We start from the raw sequence: 17,773 nt of genomic DNA, 5'->3' as shown, positions 1-17,773 counted from the left end.
TTGGAGGAGGAGGTCTGTTATAGCCAGTCATTGGAGGAGGAAGTCTGTTATAGCCAGTCATTGGAAGAGGAGGTCTGTTATAGCCAGTCATTGGAGGAGGAGGTCTGTTATAGCAAGTCATTGGAGGAGGAGGTCTGTTATAGACAGTCATTGGAGGAGGTCTGTTATAGCCAGTCATTGGAGGAGGAGGTCTGCTATAGCCAGTCATTGGAGGAGGGGGTCTGCTATAGCCAGTCATTGGAGGAGAGGGTCTGCTATAGCCAGTCATTGGAGGAGGAGGTCTGTTATAGCAAGTCATTGGAGGAGGAGGTCTGTTATAGCCAGTCATTGGAGGAGGAGGTCTGTTATAGCCAGTCATTGGAGGAGGAGGTCTGTTATAGCCAGTCATTGGAGGAGGTCTGTTATAGCCAGTCATTGGAGGAGCAGGTCTGCTATAGCCAGTCATTGGAGGAGGAGGTCTGCTATAGCCAGTCATTGGAGGAGGAGGTCTGCTATAGCCAGTCATTGGAGGAGGAGGTCTGCTATAGCCAGTCATTGGAGGAGGAGGTCTGCTATAGCCAGTCATTGGAGGAGGAGGTCTGCTATAGCCAGTCATTGGAGGAGGAGGTCTGCTATAGCCAGTCATTGGAGGAGGAGGTCTGTTATAGCCAGTCATTGGAGGAGGTCTGTTATAGCCAGTCATTGGAGGAGCAGGTCTGCTATAGCCAGTCGTTGGAGGAGGAGGTCTGCTATAGCCAGTCATTGGAGGAGGAGGTCTGCTATAGCCAGTCATTGGAGGAGGAGGTCTGCTATAGCCAGTCATTGGAGGAGGAGGTCTGCTATAGCCAGTCATTGGAGGAGGAGGTCTGCTATAGCCAGTCATTGGAGGAGGAGGTCTGCTATAGCCAGTCATTGGAGGAGGAGGTCTGTTATAGCCAGTCATTGGAGGAGGAGGTCTGCTATAGCCAGTCATTGGAGGAGGAGGTCTGTTATAGCCAGTCATTGGAGGAGGAGGTCTGTTATAGCCAGTCATTGGAGGAGGAGGTCTGTTATAGCCAGTCATTGGAGGAGCAGGTCTGCTATAGCCAGTCATTGGAGGAGGAGGTCTGCTATAGCCAGTCATTGGAGGAGGTCTGCTATAGCCAGTCATTGGAGGAGGAGGTCTGCTATAGCCAGTCATTGGAGGAGGAGGTCTGCTATAGCCAGTCATTGGAGGAGGAGGTCTGTTATAGCCAGTCATTGGAGGAGGAGGTCTGTTATAGCCAGTCATTGGAGGAGGAGGTCTGTTATAGCCAGTCATTGGAGGAGGAGGTCTGTTATAGCCAGTCATTGGAGGAGGAGGTCTGTTATAGCCAGTCATTGGAGGAGGAGGTCTGTTATAGCCAGTCATTGGAGGAGGTCTGTTATAGCCAGTCATTGGAGGAGGAGGTCTGTTATAGCCAGTCATTGGAGGAGGTCTGTTATAGCCAGTCATTGGAGGTCTGTTATAGCCAGTCATTGGAGGAGGAGGTCTGTTATAGCCAGTCATTGGAGGAGGAGGTCTGCTATAGCCAGTCATTGGAGGTCTGCTATAGCCAGTCATTGGAGGTCTGTTATAGCCAGTCATTGGAGGAGGAGGTCTGTTATAGCCAGTCATTGGAGGAGGAGGTCTGTTATAGCCAGTCATTGGAGGAGGAGGTCTGCTATAGCCAGTCATTGGAGGAGGAGGTCTGTTATAGCCAGTCATTGGAGGAGGTCTGTTATAGCCAGTCATTGGAGGAGCAGGTCTGCTATAGCCAGTCATTGGAGGAGGAGGTCTGCTATAGCCAGTCATTGGAGGAGGAGGTCTGCTATAGCCAGTCATTAGAGGAGGAGGTCTGCTATAGCCAGTCATTGGAGGAGGAGGTCTGCTATAGCCAGTCATTGGAGGAGGAGGTCTGCTATAGCCAGTCATTGGAGGAGGAGGTCTGCTATAGCCAGTCATTCGAGGAGGAGGTCTGCTATAGCCAGTCATTGGAGGAGGAGGTCTGTTATAGCCAGTCATTGGAGGAGGAGGTCTGTTATAGCCAGTCATTGGAGGAGGAGGTCTGCTATAGCCAGTCATTGGAGGAGGAGGTCTGCTATAGCCAGTCATTGGAGGAGGTCTGTTATAGCCAGTCATTGGAGGAGGAGGTCTGTTATAGCCACTCATTGGAGGAGGAGGTCTGCTATAGCCAGTCATTGAAGGAGGAGGTCTGCTATAGCCAGTCTTTGGAGGAGGTCTGTTATAGCCAGTCATTGGAGGAGGTCTGTTATAGCCAGTCATTGGAGGAGGAGGTCTGCTATAGCCAGTCATTGGAGGAGGGGGTCTGTTATAGCCAGTCATTGGAGGACACTTCTTTTGTGTGTTGCGTGAATGTGTCGGGGTAGGAGGGTTGCCGATGAGCTGTCGTCGGGCGGTTCTGACTCACCTAACCAGGAAAGGGGACTTGTGTGAAATTAAGAACTGGAGCCCTGTGGCATTGCTCTATGCGAACTACAAGATATTTGCCAAGGTCCTCGTTAAAAGACTGAAGTCCCATCTGGACTCTATAATACACAAGGAACAGACGCTCAATCACGGACAACTTGTTCTTAATCAGAGACATATTGGACTTGTCGAGAGTTTCTAATGTGAACTTTGGACTGGTCTCTTTAGACCAAGAGAAGGCTTTTGATAGAGTGGACCATGAGTATCTGTTTAATGTGACGTTTGTGTTTGGGGAAAGGTTTGTGGCCTGTCTGAAGATGTTGTATGCTGGGGTGTCATGTATGATCAAGGTGGGAGGGGGACTCAGTAAGCCAGTCTGGGTGAGGCGGGGCATTAGACAAGGATGCCCTCGATCGGGGCAGTTATATACACTAGCCATTGAGCCTTTTCTGGGCCTTCTACACAGGAGAATGCAGGGAGTGTTCTGGACAGGCATGGGTGTGTTGACAGGCATAGCAGTGTCGGCGTATGCAGATGACATTTCTATGATGGTCAGGGATGTGCAGGATATGCAGGCACTAGAGATTAGTCTGAAGGTGTACGAGGGAGCTTTGTCAGCTAAGATGAAGTGGGGCAAGAGCAAAACTCTGTAATGTGGGGCATGGAGAGATAGGGCCCCCCTCTTCTTCCAGGAGGTTTGCAGTGGGGTTGTGAAGGGCTTAACATTTTGGAGGTGTACCTGGGCTTGGAGAGGTGGGTCAGGAAGAACTGGGAGGGGCTGTCACAGGCAGTGGTGTCAAGACTGGCCAGGTGGAGGTGGCTCCTGTCCCAAGTGTCATATAGAGGGAGGGTGCTGATAATCAAAAACCTGCAGGCATAAACTGGCTGTCCTCAACGCAAGCCGGTAGATTTGTTCTGGTTCTGCTACCACTGGCTGAGGGCGGCAGTGTTGCATATGTCCGTCCACGATGGAGGACAGGGCCTAGTGGAAGTGGAGAGCAGGGTGGCTGCATTCTGACTAATGTCGGCTGGAGGGAACCAGTATACGCGCTGCTGAGGAGAGTTGGCGGATTAGGGTTGGACCGGCAGCTTTTCCTCATGAGGCTGGAGAAGCTGAGTACAGCAGGTCTCTCTTATTTTTACCCTGCGGTGCTGACGGCCTGGCAACTGCCAAGGCCTGCAAGGGGGTGTGGAGCCTGGGCTGTGGGAGGAGCCTATCTTCCACAATCCAGCCATCCTTTTGAGATCGGTTCAGTCGGCCACCCTGCAGAAGCAACTGATGGCAGCGGGTTTACTAAGGCTGGATGACCTGCGGCTGCTGGGGGAGGAGAGGTGGAAAACCCTGGAAGTCTTGGCACAACAAACATGCTGCTGGAGAGATTCGTGGGGGAGGTCCAGGAGACACTGTCTGAGCCGGTAACGGGGGTGCTTGAGCGGCCAAAGGGGGAGGGGCCACCAATGTTTCCACTACTGCAGGTGACAGAGACAGGTGGGGAGATAACAGACCCTTTACTATTGTTTAATGGAATGGTCTCTGCGCACCTTAGGGTGGAATTTGAGTTGTATAAAATGATAAACAGTGTGGAGATATGTCAGGGGGCTGTCTGTACAGCTGGGGAAGATGGGTTGGATATACGATTGTAGAAGTGGTTTTGGTTATTGTGATGTGTGGTGTTGTTTTGTATTGTGGGGTAGAGGGCAAGGTGAGTATACAGCACAGGGGATATTTGTTTCTAAAAGGGGGTGGGGGTGAGGTTTTAATGAAATGAGGATGTATCGAAGTCAGTCACTCTCTCACTCTCTGTCCGTTCGTCACTGTGGAAAACTAATTGACAGTTTCCTTTCATTTGTTTTTATGTGCACCTACGTGTGTGAAAACTATATTGTAATGTGTTTATTGGCCACTAACGTGACTGAAAGTAGCCGGTGCCATAAGTCAACTCGATGAGACCTACCGGTCTGTCTCTCCCTGTCTGTGTCTACCTGTCTGTCTCTCCCTGTCTGTCTCTTCCTGTCTGTGTCTACCTGTCTGTCTCTTCCTGTCTGTGTCTACCTGTCTGTCTCTCCCTGTCTGTCTCTACCTGTCTGTATCTCTACCTACCGGTCTGTCTCTCCCTGTCTGTCTCTTCCTGTCTGTGTCTACCTGTCCGTCTCTCCCTGTCTGTCTCTACCTGTCTGTGTCTCTACCTACCGGTCTGTCTCTTCCTGTCTGTGTCTACCTGTCTGTCTCTCCCTGTCTGTGTCTACCGGTCTGTCTCTCCCTGTCTGTCACTTCCTGTCTGTGTCTACCTGTCTGTCTCTCCCTGTCTGTCTCTTCCTGTCTGTGTCTACCTGTCTGTCTCTCCCTGTCTGTCTCTACCTGTCTGTGTCTCTACCTACCGGTCTGTCTCTCCCTGTCTGTCTCTCCCTGTCTGTCTCTTCCTGTCTGTGTCTACCTGTCTGTCTCTCCCTGTCTGTCTCTTCCTGTCTGTGTCTACCGGTCTGTCTCTCCCTGTCTGTCTCTCCCTGTCTGTGTCTACCTGTCTGTCTCTACCTGTCTGTGTCTCTACCTACCGGTCTGTCTCTCCCTGTCTGTCTCTCCCTGTCTGTCTCTTCCTGTCTGTGTCTACCTGTCTGTCTCTCCCTGTCTGTCTCTTCCTGTCTGTGTCTACCTGTCTGACATGCTAGGCGCAGACAGCCTGTCCCTTGAAATAACAACTTATAGCAGGGCAGGATTGATCTCCCTGAAGAGACACAAGAGACACAATATTAAATCAATTACCTGATATGATGTGTATTATTAACTTAATCAATTTAAGTTATAAAGGCAATAAGGAAGTTTTCAAACAACTAAAATTGACAAAGAAAACAGGAGTTTTCAAGTCATAGAACAAATATATATTTAAAAAAATGATGATTAAAGACATTTGAATGAAGTCAAAAGCAGTATTTTATTTCTAAATATGCTACACATCAAATGGCAAAACAAACTAACCCCTGAGCACCACAATCCAGCATTCCCATAATGCACTAGATTCATCCTAAATGGACAAAAGTGAAAATAAAACAAATATTGAAAGCTTCATACACAGCCCTTATAGGACCTTAAATCTACCAGTAAACCACATGTTATTTAAGTTATAAGTAGCTACAATAAGTGAGAATCTTTTCCCCCACTTATTAATCCTCTTGTTATAGCTTTGTTACACTCAGCTTGTTCTCTGTGATGTTTGGCATCTCTTTCTTGTTGTTTAAAAAAAAAAAAAATCTTTGGTTACGAGAATTACGCTGATTGTACTAGATGTTCTTGTTGATTCAGTCGGCAAAAAGCTACTCAATGATTGGCTAAATGTTTAGAGTTGTCCCGCATCCAGAGCTGAGCAGTACAGGAAGGGAATGGGGAAGAAACAGCCGTGAAAGATAGACTGTGGCAGTGCTGTGATAACAAATAGACATATATCTCTTTAAATGTTCTATCAAAAGGCTAATATAAAAAGGAAAAAAAAAATGCAAATGTTTTTTTGTGCCCCATTTGACTTCCTCCATAAATATACTACATATCTGTCCTTCAGGAAGTACCATCTTCACAAATACGCTAAAATAATGGGGTAGTCGTTTTTTTGTTTGTTGTTGATGTAAATCGTTGTGTGGTTTTGCTACATTGAGTACGGAGGAACATATATTATACATTCTCCTCCATTAATATGGTTTCCATATCAACAGCATGTACACAAGGCTCAGTCCGGACCTGAGCTATGTGAGATCCACTAATCTTGACATCTTGACATGAATGAACTGAATGTTTGCATTATATTTTACTCCCACATAGCTCAAGTTAGAACATGGACAATTCATCTATAGTCTATCCGCACAGAACTTGGACATGAATCCATAGTCTATCCGCACAGAACTTGGACATGAATCCACAGTCGATCCACACAGAACTTGGACATGAATCCGCAATCGATCCGCACAGAACTTGGACATGAATCCACAATCGATCCACACAGAACTTGGACATGAATCCACAATCGATCCACACAGAACTTGGACATGAATCCACAATCGATCCACACAGAACTTGGACTTGAATCCGCAATCGATCCGCACAGAACTTGGACATGAATCCGCAATTGATCCACACAGAACTTGGACATGAATCCATAGTCTATCCACACAGAACTTGGACATGAATCCACAATCGATCCACACAGAACTTGGACATGAATCCACAATCGATCCACACAGAACTTGGACATGAATCCACAATCGATCCACACAGAACTTGGACATGAATCCGCAATCGATCCACACAGAACTTGGACATGAATCCACAATCGATCCACACAGAACTTGGACATGAATCCACAATCGATCCACACAGAACTTGGACATGAATCCACAATCGATCCACACAGAACTTGGACATGAATCCACAATCAATCCACACAGAACTTGGACATGAATCCGCAATCGATCCGCACAGAACTTGGACATGAATCCACAATTGATCCACACAGAACTTGGACATGAATCCATAGTCTATCCACACAGAACTTGGACATGAATCCACAATCGATCCACACAGAACTTGGACATGAATCCACAATCGATCCACACAGAACTTGGACATGAATCCACAATCGATCCACACAGAACTTGGACATGAATCCACAATCGATCCACACAGAACTTGGACATGAATCCGCAATCGATCCGCACAGAACTTGGACATGAATCCACAATCGATCCACACAGAACTTGGACATGAATCCACAATTGATCCGCACAGAACTTGGACATGAATCCATAGTCGATCCACACAGAACTTGGACATGAATCCATAGTCGATCCACACAGAACTTGGACATGAATCCACAATTGATCGACACAGAACTTGGACATGAATCCACAATCGATCCACACAGAACTTGGACATGAATCCACAATCGATCCACACAGAACTTGGACATGAATCCACAATCGATCCACACAGAACTTGGACATGAATCCGCAATCGATCCGCACAGAACTTGGACATGAATCCGCAATCGATCCGCACAGAACTTGGACATGAATCCGCAATCGATCCGCACAGAACTTGGACATGAATCCACAATCGATCCACACAGAACTTGGACATGAATCCGCAATCGATCCACACAGAACTTGGACATGAATCCACAATCGATCCACACAGAACTTGGACATGAATCCACAATCGATCCACACAGAACTTGGACATGAATCCGCAATCGATCCGCACAGAACTTGGACATGAATCCACAATCGATCCACACAGAACTTGGACATGAATCCACAATCGATCCACACAGAACTTGGACATGAATCCGCAATCGATCCGCACAGAACTTGGACATGAATCCACAATCGATCCACACAGCTTTGCAGCTGGGTTCCTTCTACATTGCTTTTGTTGGAGCATCGGATCCCCATATAATATCAAGAAGGGACCCTTGTAAAACTTTAGGACCTCTTAAAACATCAATATAATAGAGGCAGAGCAGAGTGCATCAAGAGGAGCACTGGATACACATGTTTTAATGACTCCACAGGAAGTGACATAGTTGTGACAGAATGTTTGCTCTTTAGTACCTCCTCCTTAATGTGCATGCTGCTTAGAATGAAGCAACGTGATCTATGCTTCCAGACATTCTAAGTGGTATTCTACTATGGACATTGGAATATAGCCTTGTATATCAGAAAACCTTTTACATCCATATCGTGGCCTGATTTCCCGAAAAAAACGTTTTGTTCAAGTAAACACTGGAATTGAATAACAGACTACAACCACCTTCAATAGCAGAACTGGCACCTGGAGTGCAGGGTCGTTTCCTACTTAGTGACATTACAGTTGAACATCATTACCTTTATTTAACATTAAGTTACAATATATACTACAAATCCTTTACCCTCTTATCAACACAAAAACAGATAAAGCTGTGCTATATTGTGTACATGAAATAGAGTCCCCACACAACAAAGAAAACAGGTTGCTTCCTTCAAACCTGAATGGGTTCCACAGTTTGTATTGCCTTAAGCGAATGCTGTGTATGAATATGTATGAACCCCCCATAGAAAGAGGTTAAATGTGAAAACTGGCAATTCTGATTGGTTGGTCTGTACCAATTCTGATTGGTTGGTCTGTACCAATTCTGATTGGTTGGTCTGTACCAATTCTGATTGTGGTCATGTTGATGTTTGGTTGGTCTGTACCAATTCTGATTGTGGTCATGTTGATGTTTGGTTGGTCTGTACCAATTCTGATTGTGGTCATGTTGATGTTTGGTTGGTCTGTACCAATGAGGTAGATGTGTGTTTATGTAATATCTCTTCTTTGGTATAACTATACAACTATATAACTATATATATAGTGATCTATATAACTATATATATAGTGATCTGTATAACTATATAACTATATAACTATATAACTATATATATAGTGATCTGTATAACTATATAACTATATAACTATATATATAGTGATCTGTATAACTATATAACTATATATATAGTGATCTGTATAACTATATAACTATATAACTATATATATAGTGATCTGTATAACTATATAACTATATATATAGTGATCTGTATAACTATACAACTATATAACTATATATATAGTGATCTGTATAACTATATAACTATATATATAGTGATCTGTATAACTATACAACTATATAACTATATATATAGTGATCTGTATAACTATACAACTATATAACTATATATATAGTGATCTGTATAACTATATAACTATATATATAGTGATCTGTATAACTATATAACTATATATATAGTGATCTGTATAACTATATAACTATATAACTATATATATAGTGATCTGTATAACTATACAACTATATAACTATATATATAGTGATCTGTATAACTATACAACTATATAACTATATATATAGTGATCTGTATAACTATATAACTATATATATAGTGATCTGTATAACTATATAACTATATAACTGTATAACTATATATATAGTGATCTGTATAACTATATAACTATATATATAGTGATCTGTATAACTGTATAACTATATAACTATATATATAGTGATCTGTATAACTATACAACTATATATATAGTGATCTGTATAACTATATAACTATATATATAGTGATCTGTATAACTGTATAACTGTATAACTATATATATAGTGATCTATATAACTATATAACTATATATATATAGTGATCTGTATAACTATATAACTATATAACTATATATATAGTGATCTGTATAACTGTATAACTATATATATATAGTGATCTGTATAACTATATAACTATATAACTATATATATAGTGATCTGTATAACTATACAACTATATAACTATATAACTGTATATATAGTGATCTGTATAACTGTATAACTGTATAACTATATATATAGTGATCTATATAACTGTATAACTATATAACTATATATATAGTGATCTGTATAACTATATAACTATATATATAGTGATCTGTATAACTATATAACTATATATATAGTGATCTGTATAACTATATAACTATATATATAGTGATCTGTATAACTATATAACTATATAACTATATATATAGTGATCTGTATAACTATATAACTATATAACTAACTATATAACTATATAACTATATAACTATATATAGTGATCTGTATAACTATATAACTATATATATAGTGATCTGTATAACTATATAACTATATAACTATACAACTATATAACTATATATATAGTGATCTGTATAACTATATAACTATATAACTATACAACTATACAACTATATAACTATATAACTATATAACTATATATATAGTGATCTGTATAACTATATAACTATACAACTATATAACTATATATATAGTGATCTGTATAACTATATAACTATATATATAGTGATCTGTATAACTATATAACTATATAACTATACAAATATATAACTATATAACTATATATATAGTGATCTGTATAACTATATATATAGTGATCTGTATAACTATATAACTATATATATATAGTGATCTGTATAACTATATAACTATACAACTATATAACTATACAACTATATAACTATATATATAGTGATCTGTATAACTATATAACTATATAACTATATAACTATACAACTATATAACTATACAACTATATAACTATATATATAGTGATCTGTATAACTATATAACTATATAACTATATATATAGTGATCTGTATAACTATATAACTATATATATAGCGATCTGTATAACTATATAACTATATAACTATATATATAGTGATCTGTATAACTATATAACTATATATATAGTGATCTGTATAACTATACAACTATATAACTATATATATAGTGATCTGTATAACTATATAACTATATATATAGTGATCTGTATAACTATACAACTATATAACTATATATATAGTGATCTGTATAACTATATAACTATATATATAGTGATCTGTATAACTATATAACTATATAACTATATATATAGTGATCTGTATAACTATATAACTATATATATAGTGATCTGTATAACTATATAACTATATATATAGTGATCTGTATAACTGTATAACTATATAACTATATATATAGTGATCTGTATAACTATATAACTATATATATAGTGATCTGTATAACTATATAACTATATAACTATATATATAGTGATCTGTATAACTATATAACTATATAACTATATATATAGTGATCTGTATAACTATATAACTATATATATAGTGATCTGTATAACTATATAACTATACAACTATATAACTATATATATAGTGATCTGTATAACTATATAACTATATATATATAGTGATCTGTATAACTATATAACTATATAACTATATATATAGTGATCTGTATAACTATATAACTATATATATAGTGATCTGTATAACTATATAACTATATAACTATATAACTATATATATAGTGATCTGTATAACTATATAACTATATAACTATATATATAGTGATCTGTATAACTATATAACTATATATATATAGTGATCTGTATAACTATATAACTATATATATAGTGATCTGTATAACTATATAACTATATATATAGTGATCTGTATAACTATATAACTATATATATAGTGATCTGTATAACTATACAACTGTATAACTATATATATAGTGATCTGTATAACTATATAACTATATAACTATATATATAGTGATCTGTATAACTATATAACTATATAACTATACAACTATATAACTATATATATAGTGATCTGTATAACTATATAACTATATAACTATATATATAGTGATCTGTATAACTATATATATAGTGATCTGTATAACTATACAACTGTATAACTATATATATAGTGATCTGTATAACTATATAACTATATATATAGTGATCTGTATAACTATATAACTATATAACTATATATATAGTGATCTGTATAACTATATAACTATATATATAGTGATCTGTATAACTATACAACTATATAACTATATATATAGTGATCTGTATAACTATATAACTATATATATAGTGATCTGTATAACTATACAACTATATAACTATACAACTATATATATAGTGATCTGTATAACTATATAACTATATAACTATATATATAGTGATCTGTATAACTATATAACTATATATATAGTGATCTGTATAACTATATAACTATATATATAGTGATCTGTATAACTATACAACTATATAACTATATAACTATATATATAGTGATCTGTATAACTATATAACTATATAACTATATATATAGTGATCTGTATAACTATATAACTATATATATAGTGATCTGTATAACTATATAACTATATAACTATATATATAGTGATCTGTATAACTATATAACTATATAACTATATATATAGTGATCTGTATAACTATATAACTATATATATAGTGATCTGTATAACTATATAACTATATATATAGTGATCTGTATAACTATATAACTATATAACTATATATATAGTGATCTGTATAACTATATATATAGTGATCTGTATAACTATATAACTATATATATAGTGATCTGTATAACTATATAACTATATAACTATATAACTATATATATAGTGATCTGTATAACTATATAACTGTATAACACTATATATACTGATCTGTATAACTATACAACTATATAACTATATAACTATATATATAGTGATCTGTATAACTATATAACTATATATATAGTGTCCTGTATAACTATATAACTATATAACTATATATATAGTGATCTGTATAACTATATAACTATATATATAGTGATCTGTATAACTATACAACTATATAACTATATATATAGTGATCTGTATAACTATATAACTATATATATAGTGATCTGTATAACTATATAACTATATAACTGTATAACTATATATATAGTGATCTGTATAACTATATAACTATATATATAGTGATCTGTATAACTGTATAACTATATAACTATATATATAGTGATCTGTATAACTATACAACTATATATATAGTGATCTGTATAACTATATAACTATATATATAGTGATCTGTATAACTATATATATATATAACTATATATATAGTGATCTGTATAACTATACAACTATATAACTATATAACTGTATATATAGTGATCTGTATAACTATATAACTATATATATAGTGATCTGTATAACTATATAACTATATATATAGTGATCTGTATAACTATATAACTATATAACTATATATATAGTGATCTGTATAACTATATAACTATATAACTATACAACTATATAACTATATATATAGTGATCTGTATAACTATATAACTATATATATATAGTGATCTGTATAACTATATATATATAGTGATCTGTATAACTATATAACTATATAACTATACAACTATACAACTATATAACTATATAACTATACAACTATATAACTATATAACTATATATATATAGTGATCTGTACAACTATATAACTATATATATAGTGATCTGTATAACTATATAACTATATAACTATATATATAGTGATCTGTATAACTATATAACTATATAACTATACAAATATATAACTATATAACTATATAACTATATATATAGTGATCTGTATAACTATATAACTATACAACTATATAACTATATATATAGTGATCTGTATAACTATATAACTATATAACTATATATATAGTGATCTGTATAACTATATAACTATATAACTATACAAATATATAACTATATAACTATATATATAGTGATCTGTATAACTATATAACTATACAACTATATAACTATATATATAGTGATCTGTATAACTATATATATAGTGATCTATATAACTATATAACTATATATATATAGTGATCTGTATAACTATATAACTATATATATAGTGATCTGTATAACTATATAACTATATATATAGTGATCTGTATAACTATATATATATAGTGATCTGTATAACTATATAACTATATAACTATATAACTATACAACTATATAACTATATATATAGTGATCTGTATAACTATATAACTATATAACTATATATATAGTGATCTGTATAACTGTATAACTATATATATAGTGATCTGTATAACTATATAACTATACAACTACATAACTATATATATAGTGATCTGTATAACTATATAACAATATATATAGTGATCTGTATAACTATATAACTATATATATAGTGATCTGTATAATTATATAACTATATATATAGTGATCTGTATAACTATATAACTATATATATAGTGATCTGTATAACTATATAACTATATATATAGTGATCTGTATAACTATACAACTATATAACTATATATATAGTGATCTGTATAACTATATAACTATATATAGTGATCTGTATAACTATATAACTATATATATAGTGATCTGTATAACTATATAACTATATATATAGTGATCTGTATAACTATATAACTATATAACTATATAACTATATAACTATACAACTATATAACTATATATATAGTGATCTGTATAACTATATAACTATATATATATAGTGATCTGTATAACTATATAACTATATAACTATATATATAGTGATCTGTATAACTATATAACTATATATATAGTGATCTGTATAACTATATAACTATATAACTATATATATAGTGATCTGTATAACTATATAACTGTATAACTATATATATAGTGATCTGTATAACTGTATATATAGTGATCTGTATAACTATATAACTATATATATAGTGATCTGTATAACTATATAACTATATATATAGTGATCTGTATAACTATATAACTATATAACTATATATATAGTGATCTGTATAACTATACAACTATATAACTATATATATAGTGATCTGTATAACTATATAACTATATAACTATACAACTATATAACTATATATATAGTGATCTGTATAACTATATAACTATATATATAGTGATCTGTATAACTGTATAACTATATAACTATATATATAGTGATCTGTATAACTATATAACTATATATATATAGTGATCTGTATAACTATATAACTATACAACTATATATATAGTGATCTGTATAACTATATAACTATATATATAGTGATCTGTATAACTGTATAACTATATAACTATATATATAGTGATCTGTATAACTATATAACTATATATATAGTGATCTGTATAACTATATAACTATACAACTATATATATAGTGATCTATATAACTGTATAACTATATAACTATATATATAGTGATCTGTATAACTATATATATAGTGATCTGTATAACTATACAACTATATAACTATATAACTATATAACTATATAACTATATATATAGTGATCTGTATAACTATATAACTATATATATAGTGATCTGTATAACTATATAACTATATAACTATATATAGTGATCTGTATAACTATACAACTATATAACTATATATATAGTGATCTGTATAACTATACAACTATATAACTATATATATAGTGATCTGTATAACTATATAACTATATAACTATATATATAGTGATCTGTAGAAACATGGCTTTACATTTTCTTTTTATAGAAATGAAATATATGAGCCATATTTTGTATTCACTCTATTATTATATAGAGAACTATATAATATTATATATATAGAGCGAGAGAGAGAGAGGTAAAGATTAATGAGGTATCTGTCTTTGTTGGAAAGGACTCCTAAAAAATGATTTTCAAGTGATAAAGTAGCTGAATGCAAGGTTACAAGGTTTCAGACCCAAGTCTAAACATAAAAACTAAATAAATAACGTTTGAAAATATATGTTTAACGAACTTACAGTTTTTCTCAATTGCTAAAACACTAAAAACCCATTTGGTTGAACAAAGTTCTCAGTTGGCCGGACTCATTTAGCTAATTATGCAGTCTGTTGTCAATACCTTAAACCATTTCACATGATAAAACACAATTTGCTGATCTCACTTAGACTTTTCAGCAAAACTCTAAACACATTCTGTACTCTAATGCACATGTCATCCATACTGGTAAACACAAGTGGCAACAATCAGATACAAATAGAGAACACATGTCATTGATTGAACACAACCACTCAACATTGATTTAACCTGTTTCAAATGATGCGACACAACCAATATAAGCTCAGTTCAGAGAGCAAACAGGTTGTTGAAGGTGGGAAGGAGAAAGTCTGAGAATGGATACTGTAGGTTTGTATACTAGGCTGTATACTGTACAATGGATGAATTGTATGGCCCTGAACATTGTGCTTTCCATTTATTAACAGTACTGACTGCTCAATAGATTTTGACTGGTTGCAGGTTCATATCAACAAAGAACAAGAATTACAGTATCACAGAGACAAAGGACAAGTTTGTGAGATGCAGGGTACGAATGTTTCATTTTGCAAGAGGAGTCAGAGGTTATGTAAATAAATAATGCATTTGAGAAAAACTGTAATAAAAAAACGACATACCTATATCTCCAGAGAGAGAGAGAGAGAGAGAGAGAGAGAGAGAGAGAGAGAGAGAGAGAGAGAGAGAGAGAGAGAGAGAGAGAGAGAGAGAGAGAGAGAGAGAGAGAAAACCAAAGAGTGAGAGAGAGAGAGAGAACCAAAGAGTGAGAGAGAGAGAGAGAACCAAAGAGTGAGAGAGAGAACCAAAGAGTGAGTAGGGACAAGCTCTCCAATGCTAGAAAAGTGTATTACTAAAAAAAAAACAAGAGTGGATAGTAGTCATAAGATAAAGCCACCGTGTGATTGGTGATCGGATTAGTACCTTTCGCCTCGATATGTTCTGCTGTTGAAACCACATATTCTCTTTGTCTCACCAACATAGCTATCCACATGTGTTTTACCCTCCTTCTGCAGGGTCACATGTTGAAGTGTTCTACCCAATTCAGTGGTCAGTTCACCAGCGATATGAGCCATCACGCAATCTCTTCAGAGCCACATCTGAGAAGGGTAAGAGACAGGGTAGCCTAGTGGTTAGACTGTTGGACTAGTAACCGGAAGGTTGCAAGTTAAAACCCCCTGAGCTGACAAGGTACAAATCTGTCGTTCTGCCCCCTGAACAGGCAGTTAACCCACTGTTCCTAGACCAGTTAACCCCACTGTTCCTAGGCCGTCATTGAAAATAAGAATTTGTTCTTAACTGACTTGCCTGGTTAAATAAAGGTCAAAACAACCAAAAGCACTGCCCGCAACTCAAAGTGGAGCAATGCTGCAGGCTACTGGTCCATGTGGTTTACACCCCTTTACTGACAAAGGCATAAAATAACCCCATGTCTCGACACTCCTTTTTTGTCCTGCAGCATTAGGCAATGTGTTTTGAGAGATGAGTGGAATTGATCGATCAGATCTTCAATAGACAACACGGCCCCCTGATATTTCCCTCTCTGAACGAACAGGAGGAAATATGGCCCTGATTCTGAGAGATGTGCTTTGTTGATAGCATTTCCTCACAGCGTGATTATTGGTACCAAGCCAAAGCTTCGACTGCTGTCCAGCCCACTATTGAATCTGTGCCGTGCATACTATAGTTTATTACGGTTCTACTTTCTTTTCATTGGTTACTCTGGCTTTTTTTTTGGTTATCAGGGAAAAAGCAGCAATAATATGAGCTACAATGCCTAGTAGAGGTCATCAAACAAACCTTACTACACGTTGACAAGCGACTTCTCTCTTGAGCTACGAGGGTCAAGCAGGAAACAAGACAGAAAGCCAACATGTCTCCCAGTGTCTTTGTCCCACAGTTCCTTGGGACCAATGATGTGTCACCATATATTTGTACCTATATGTTAACACTGCTCCAAACTGAGCAGCTGGTCTCAACAAAAACACAAAGACAGCTGACTTCAACTGTGTACACACAGGACAGAAAGACAGCTGA

General features: G+C 35.2%; 1 protein-coding gene across 1 annotated transcript in view; it reads right to left on the bottom strand.

Moving 5' to 3' along the window:
- Positions 1–16,130: 16,130 nt before the first annotated feature.
- LOC115127521 (AT-rich interactive domain-containing protein 3A-like) overlaps positions 16,131–17,773 on the bottom strand; it is a 215,590-nt gene continuing 213,947 nt past the window's right edge. Inside the window, exon 9 of the mRNA XM_065011318.1 lies at positions 16,131–17,773. This exon is cut by the window's right edge and continues 1,851 nt beyond it. The gene's annotated coding sequence lies outside the window, so the exon portion shown is untranslated.

Source organism: Oncorhynchus nerka, linkage group LG27, assembly GCF_034236695.1.
Source record: "Oncorhynchus nerka isolate Pitt River linkage group LG27, Oner_Uvic_2.0, whole genome shotgun sequence".
Taxonomy (NCBI): domain Eukaryota; kingdom Metazoa; phylum Chordata; class Actinopteri; order Salmoniformes; family Salmonidae; genus Oncorhynchus; species Oncorhynchus nerka.
Note: the sequence above shows the minus strand (reverse complement) of the source record. Positions and strands in the feature narration are given on the sequence as shown.